This window comes from Mustela lutreola, chromosome 3, assembly GCF_030435805.1.
Source record: "Mustela lutreola isolate mMusLut2 chromosome 3, mMusLut2.pri, whole genome shotgun sequence".
Taxonomy (NCBI): domain Eukaryota; kingdom Metazoa; phylum Chordata; class Mammalia; order Carnivora; family Mustelidae; genus Mustela; species Mustela lutreola.
In genome coordinates this window covers 106,392,827-106,400,456 of record NC_081292.1, presented here as the reverse complement: position 1 = coordinate 106,400,456, position 7,630 = coordinate 106,392,827, and positions in this window count along the sequence as shown.

The following is a 7,630-nucleotide window of genomic DNA, read 5'->3' as shown; positions in this document are numbered from 1 at the left end:
TTTGGAGGTGATTCGACTGGAGCCCAGCAATAGGGCTACCGTTGGAAGTGAGCGGTATCTAGACTCATCTGCTAAACCAGAGGCATGGAACCCAGCGGGGGACATTGCTCTAGACAGCTGGTCCACCACCCTCACTCGCTGGGGCTTCTGGGTCTCGGGGCTTCTCTGTCGAGAGAGACCCACGGGTCATTCTCCTGCTGTGTCCAGGCCCCGAACGTGGAGCTGAGTAAGTCAGGTCCCTGGGCTGCAGAGGCCCTGGGCACAGTGGGAGGACAGGGCAGGGTTGAGCAAGATTGCCGAGGCAAGCCAGGTGCCCTGGGAGCCAGAAGACGGGGCGTCTGACCCCACTTGGGTTTGGAGGAGCTCAGGAGGCCTCCCTGAAGCCAGCAAGGGGACTAAAAATGTTAGGCCAGAGAGTGGCACAGTTGGGTGGGGCTTCAGCCACCTTCTAGGCCTGCAGAAAGGAGAGGCTGTCTTGAGCAAGGAAGCCACGCAGCAGGGGCCCTTCCATGAAAGCCTGCTGCCTGACCCTTTTCCGTCAGCCTCAAAATGAAACCAGGCAACCGATGGTGGGAAGTGGGTGTGATTACCTTTATTCTATGGACTCGGAAGCCAAGGCCCAGAGGAAAAGTCAGGACCAGGTCTGCCTGAGTCCCTCCAGGCAGCCGCTGGCCCAATGTGGGCTGACATGCCTTCCTTGCTCGTGAGGCAAGGAAGCAGTGTTTGGGACAGGTAGGTGGCAATGATACCTCTTACACAGTGATATCCTGACTCGGGCCCCACGCAGAGCCCTGGTGGCAGGGAGTGGCCGGGGCTTCAATGGTGAAGAACTGCAGGCCCTTGCCTGGCCTCCTTGCCAGGGTGTGGGGTGGTGAGGGGCTTGCCCCCGGACGAGGCCCCTGCATGGGGGAGAGGGCCCCATCTCCGGTTCAAGCAAGCACTGTGAACGAGGACCAAGGACCCAGCACTGCCAACACCAGTTCATGGAAGAAACTGGAAGAAGAGCAGGTGCAGAAAAAACAGACACCAGAAGTTTCTCCAGGGCCACGGACACCGCCCACCACGGCTGGGGCGCGTCCTTCTTTTGCAGAATGACAAGATTCGTCCCCACTTTCTTTTAAAGCTCTTTTTTTGTGAAATGTAACAGGCACACAGAAGAGGGCACAGAGCAGACAGGCGCACAGCTCAGGGACTTACCACAAAGCGCACACTACTCATGAAGTCACCGCCTGGGGTGGGAATGGAGCATGGCAGTCTCTCAGAGCCAGCCCCAACCTTGAATCCTCTCCCACTGCCCTCCTCTGCCCCCTGAAACTAACCACTAGCCTGAGCCCAGGGCCATCACCTCCTTGCCTTCCTCCCTGTGTAAGAGGTATCATTGCCACCTACCCGTGGTGGTGGGGATGCCTGTGAAAGGCCGGCATCCCTGTGGTCATGAGAGCCGTTTGCTGACATTTACATGGGGAGAACTGAGTAAGCACAGATCATGTTCTGGAGCCACTGGCTGGCTTCTGGTCCCTGCCCCACCACGTCCCCACTGCAAGCCACCTAGTGTCCCACTCCTGGGCATCCTTTCTGAACGTTCTGAACACACTTGAGGATGTCCCGTGTATTGGCCTGGCCCCAAGACACGGACACCCACCTGAAGATTTCCAGAACGGAGTCTGAATCCAGGCTCCACAGTTTCTGTGGTTTTGAAAAAGGCACTCATTTCCAGAGACCCATTTCCCCCTATGTGAGAAGAGTGATAATAGTATTCACCTCGCTGGATGGTTTTCAGAATTACGGATGTTTGGGTAAACGCGGTCGACATCACTTCCAATAAGCTATGAACATCCCCAACTGGCTGTTATGTTTAACACATTACTTCTAAAGCAACCTCTTGTAAGAGGGACCCTTTTCTCTTTTATGTTCAACAGCGTGATGATCTCTGCAAAACGCCACCTCGGCACTTAGCTCAGGGGACACCCTCGGAAACTTGCTTCTCGGCCCCTGACCCATGCCCTGGGCATGAAGGAAATGGGAGGGAAAGGTCTGCCACTCTAGGGGGAGCCCTGGGCCCCAGCAGTTGGCCAGTAGAAGCCTCCTGGAGACCACTGGATTCTGCCTGTGCCCTATAGGCTCCCCTATCTCAGAGCGCAAGGGTGTCCAAAAAAATGTTCCAGAACGCTTTGTGCTCCACAAGCTTTGCCATTTCAGACCAACCCAGCAGGATCAGAAAGAGCATTTCCCTGTACACACATGCACCAGGGTTAGAAAGACGACAGAAGGCAACATCTCTCAGACACAGCTGGCACAGTAAGAACTGTGGGCTGCAGGTGGCTGTGGCACGGAGGATGGGAACCCTGAGTCTCGGGCTTCCCCCAGGGGACCTCCTTTCCCTTCTAGACTGCAAAGCCAAGACCAAGGCCGAGCGCGTGCACGCGTGTGTGTGTCTGTGTGCGTCTGTGTGTGTCTGTGTGTGTATGTGTAATGTATTTTTTTTTAAAGATTTTATTTACTTATTTGACAGAGAGAGAGTAAGCACAGGCAGGAGGAGCAGGAGAGGGAAAAGCAGGCTTCCTACTGAGCAGGGAGCCCAGTGTGGGGCTTGGTCCCAGGACCCTGGGATCATGACCTGAGCTGAAGGCAAACACTTAACTGACTGAGCCACCCTGGTGCCCCTAAAAAAAAATCTTTTTAAAATACAGAGAAAGGGGCACCTGGGTGGCTCAGTTGGTTGAGTGACTGCCTTCAGCTTGGGTCATGATCGTGGTCCCAGGATCAAGTCCCATATCAGGCTCCCTGCTGTGCGAGGAGTCTGCTTCTCCCTCTGACCCTCCCCCTCTCTCATGCCCTCTCTCTCTCTCTTTCATTCTCTCTCTCTCAAATAATAAATAAAATCTTTAAAAAAAAAAATACAGAGAACAGGGGCATCTGGGTGGCTCAGTGGGTTAATTCTCTGCCTTTGGCTCAGGTCATGGTCTCAGGGTCCTGGGATCGAGCCCTGCAACGGGCTCTCTGCTTAGCAGGGAGCCTGCTTCCCCCCACCTCTCTCTCTCTCAGCCTGCCTCTCTGCCTACTTGTGATCTCTGTCAAATAAATAAATTAATTAAATCTTTTAAAAGTTAAAAGAAAATTTTTAAAACAGTAGCAAGAATGTATAAACAATAAATACATAAATAAAATAAATTTAATATTCCCCCTTACACGCGAATCTTCCATAACTGTATTGTTGAGTCCATTCACCCTTGGATCAAGATGTCGCACTGACTTAGAGAAATAAAATGTACACTCAGATCCCTCTTGGTCCTGTGTCCCCGCTGGACTCCCGAAGAGGACAGGCCATAGAGGGCAGGCTTGGGTCACTTTCCTTTAACTGGAGACCCATAACATGGGCCCCAGACAGTGAAAACAAACCTCGATCGAGCACTCTCTGCTCAAATCACTCAATGGTCACCACGCAGCTAGTCAGTCAGGTTGCCGGTCTCCAGAGCAGGTGGTATTCCCAGTGCACGAGATGGCATGAAGCAGCGGGAGCCCTGGCTTGCGTCAGAAGCCCCACATTCAGAGCACTGGCCCGTATTTTCTGGCCCAGCATCTCACCACAGCGTGTCAGCATGTTAAGCCTGAGGTTTGTCCCTGGAGAACAAGGACAGCAGCCCTAACTCACGGGTGTCACAAGCGTTAAACAGCTGGTGTCCATCACGAGCTTGATGAGGTACCAGAACCATGGCAGGCATTCAGTAAGCGACAAATATCTGCCTCCCAACACCAATGTGCCCCTCCTCCTGGCAGAGGGAGGTTGGGCTCCCGGCCCCTCCAAGCCAGACGGGCAATGTCTGCCCACTTGCCTCAGCCGCCATCCTTGGCGCAGGTTCACCCGTCACGTAGGGGCTCCCCTGCTGGCCAACTGCCAGCATCCGCCATCTTCACTCCCCTCCAGCTTCCTCCTCATCCCTGTCTCTGGAAGGCTAGCTCTCCCGGCTCTCCAGATCCAGTGCCACCGCTTTGTACCAGCGCAGCACCCTCAGTGGCCGCTCCTCCGTGGGAACCAAGCACTCCCGGGCATGTTCCTGACCTCTCTGTTGGGGTTAGGGCCTGAGTTTGTGGACAGAGCCCTGGCCCAGGGATAGGGGCACCTGGGTTCCTTCTCAGCCTGGGTGGGCCACCGGGTACCAGGGGACCTCGACATGTTGCTTCCTTTCTATGGGCCTCAAGTTCCCCAGCAGCAGCAACAGAGCCTAGACAAGCTCAGAGTTTTGCACACCTTGCCCCTTACTGCCTGGGCACCTCAGAACCCCTGTCATAGTTCCCATCGGGCCCCACAGAACAGCTCTGAGTTTGGAAAGCCCTACCACATACTATTCCTTTAATGAAGGCATCAGGGGACATGTTGGAAGACCACCAGCTGGGGCCATGTCTATGGCTGTTCACAGCATTGCCCCTATGACCCTGTCACCCAGAATCTGCCTGGAATTGGGCCACATGGCGCTGAAGACATCAGGCAGGAGCCATGTCCTCCCCACCATGTCTTCTGTGCCAGAGACAGTGGGGACAGAAGCAAGCTGGGAGCTTCACAGTAAGCCCTGTGTGCCACTACCCAGCCCCACCACCCCCAGGCCCAGCCTCTGTTTTGTACACAAACACCCAGGATAGGACATTGGAAACCTGCGGGCTGATTTCATCTTTCCAATAACAATGGCCTTTTTTTTTCCCTTAAAGGTCTGGCAGCACCTTCTTGGGGTGGGGAAGCAAGTAGAGGCCATAGAAGGGTCTGGAGGAGATGGGGCTCCTCTCAGCTATGGCATATCCCCAGCTGCCTCCTCAGGATGGTGAGGGTGGGGGGTATGCCCCTGTACCACCCCATCCAACAGAGGGCCTGGCACATGGCACCATGGGCTCGGAAAGACTGTTGGCTAAGGAAAAAAAAAATGAGGGGCATCTGGGTGGCTCAATCAGTTAAGCATCTGCATCAGGATTAAGCCTCCTGTGGGCCTCCCTGCTCAGCGGGGCGTCTGCTTCTCTGTCTCCCTCTGTCCCTCCCTCCCCTCGTTCTCTCGATCTCTCTCTCAAATAAATAAATAATTTTTAAAGGTTTTAGAAAAAGAGAGAAACAAATGAAAGAAAGAGAGAACATTGATGCAGCCCACCTTGACCCTTTTTTTTTTGAGCCTGTGTGTCTACCAAAGCAGAACCAAGTAATGATTGAGCATAGACTTGAGTCAAAATCCCTGGGTTCAAAGTGTTTCTTGGACAAGTCACCAAACCTCCCCTGGCCTCAGTTTCTTCCTTCCTTCAAGAGGGGCAATGCGGGGCCCCAGAGCAGGGCTGAGGGGCACAATCGTATCTCCGGACCCCAAGCAGAGCCTGGCAAAGGGCCCACCCTATACGTGCTGGCGATTTCTTTTCCCCATTGGTTTCGGGGGGTTAATTTTCTTCTCTATCACATACTCTGGTGGTGGAGGATGTGGGACCCACAGCTGGACCCCACGTCCCCACCACACGGTGACGAGGCTGGCTGGGGCCTCAGGACCATGTTCTGCCCGCTGTCAGGCGAGGGGAAGCTGCTGGGCGCCACTTGCTGGCCTGCTCCCTGACCCCTCTCCCTCCACTCTGCAGGCTCTCACCCCTTCCTCTGCCTGGAGCAAAGGGTCAAGGGGAGGCCTCTGAGGCTCTAGAGAACGGCAAGACCATCAGAAGTAAGGCACACGGGTCCCCAAGTGACCATGTAGAACGCAGCCTGACAAGCCAGATGGACTTAACACACGAGGGAGAAACGTGCCTTTCTCATGGCAAGCCACTCAGGTTTACGGGTTGTTTCCTAGCGCCTGTTACTTAGCTAATGATATGGCCATAATGTGAGGCTATTTTAATTAAGTCTTCTCAGGATATTTCCAACTTGTTTCTAATAATTATTACCACGGTGGTGCTGTTTTATATTCTTTTTTTTTTTTTTAAGATTTTATTCATTTATTTGACAGACAGAGATCACAAGTAGGCAGAGAGGCAGGCAGAGAGAGGGGGAAGCAGGCTCCCTGCTGAGCAGAGAGCCCGATACGCGGCTCGATACGCGGCTCGATCCCAGGATCCTGGGATCATGACCTGAGCTGAAGGCAGAGGCTTAACCCACTGAGCCACCCAGGCGTCCTGATGTTTTATACTCTTATGGTCTTCTTTTTAATGTTATCTTGTGAAGACTTTACAGTTTAATTAGTCAATTAGTCTACAGACCAACCCATCTTTCAAACTCTTTAGTCACTAGCAGGCAAAAAAAAAAAGCACTCAAAACTTTGACACATGTTTCTGTGCCGGGCCCTAAAGGCTACTTGTAAGGGCATTGGAGACATTAGGGTATGGGGAGCAGCAAGCTTCCAAATGGACAATTTGGTCAAAGGCCAAAAGGTCCAGATGAGGCCTTCAGAACCCCTGGCAGAGCTCCAGGCCCTGTCCAGGCCAACACCCCCAGGGTCCCTCAGCCCCACACTTGGTACATTGCCAGTTCCCTACTCTCCCATCTGAATTCACCTGTCCCACGCCCTGCCACCATAGCCCAGTTCTCAGTGCACTTAGCTAATAAACTAATCCGAAGTCCTGTTAGGAAGGCACACCAGCTGGCTCCCTGCCTGGTATAGGCACTCTCTCATGAGGGCCTCAGGTCCCACTCCCTCACTTGCCAATCACCATATTACTATCGTTTACCCACTCAACAAACACTGGTGGAGAGGATTCTCCCCACCAGGCCTGGGCAGGACTTCCGGAGTGGCAGTGGTCAGGCAGACCAATCCCTGTCCTCTAGGAGTTCTGCTCAGCGAGAGAGGCCCAGAGACAAGCTGACAGTTCAGCGTCTGCACCAGAGCCCATGGGAGCTCTGTGACTCGAGGCCAGGAACGTGCGGAGTCCACAAAAGGAACGGGGAAGAGGGGAGAGGAGGGAAGGAAGAGAGGGAGGCAGGAGAGAGGGACAAAGAGGAGGAGAAAGGGAGGGAAGCAGGAAAAATGGAAGGAAGGAAGGGAGGGAGAAGGAAGAGGAGAATGGAAGGAGGAAGGGGTGGAAAGGAAGAAGAGCGAGGACAGGCAGGGAGGCCGTTGGCTGGTTCTTCCCCCCACCCTCACCTTTCGCCACTCGGCAAGTCTGAAGCCCCGCCCCTGTCCCTACTCCAGGTCACCCTCTGATTATCAGATATTCCAATAGCTGCCTCCTGCCTGATAAGCTCCCTCCAGATAACCCCTTTCCCAGGTAATGCAGTTTAAATATTGATCCACCCAATCAAGGCAGGTTAATATTCAACCCCGCTGAGCTCTGGAAGCCTCCTAGGCACTGGGCTGCCTTCCCGGAAGTAAAGGGGTAAGGGGCTGAGGGAGAGGCCGCCAGAGGCAGCACAGCCTTCCCGAGTGATTCATTTCCCTTCCTGGATGCTTCTTTAAGCAAGTAGCCTCTTTCAGGCCAGTGGTTCTCCAAGCCAGGCTCTCCCACCAGCAAAGAGCACCCACAGGGAATCGGTTAGAAATACACATTCTCAGGCCCCCACTCAAACCTGAGTTGCAAGTGGCCAAGGGACCCAGCAGTCCATTCAACAAGCTGTGTGATTCTGACACCATGTGAGGAGCATAGCACCCCACCCTGCTGCCTGCAAAGGGGTCACCGAGGG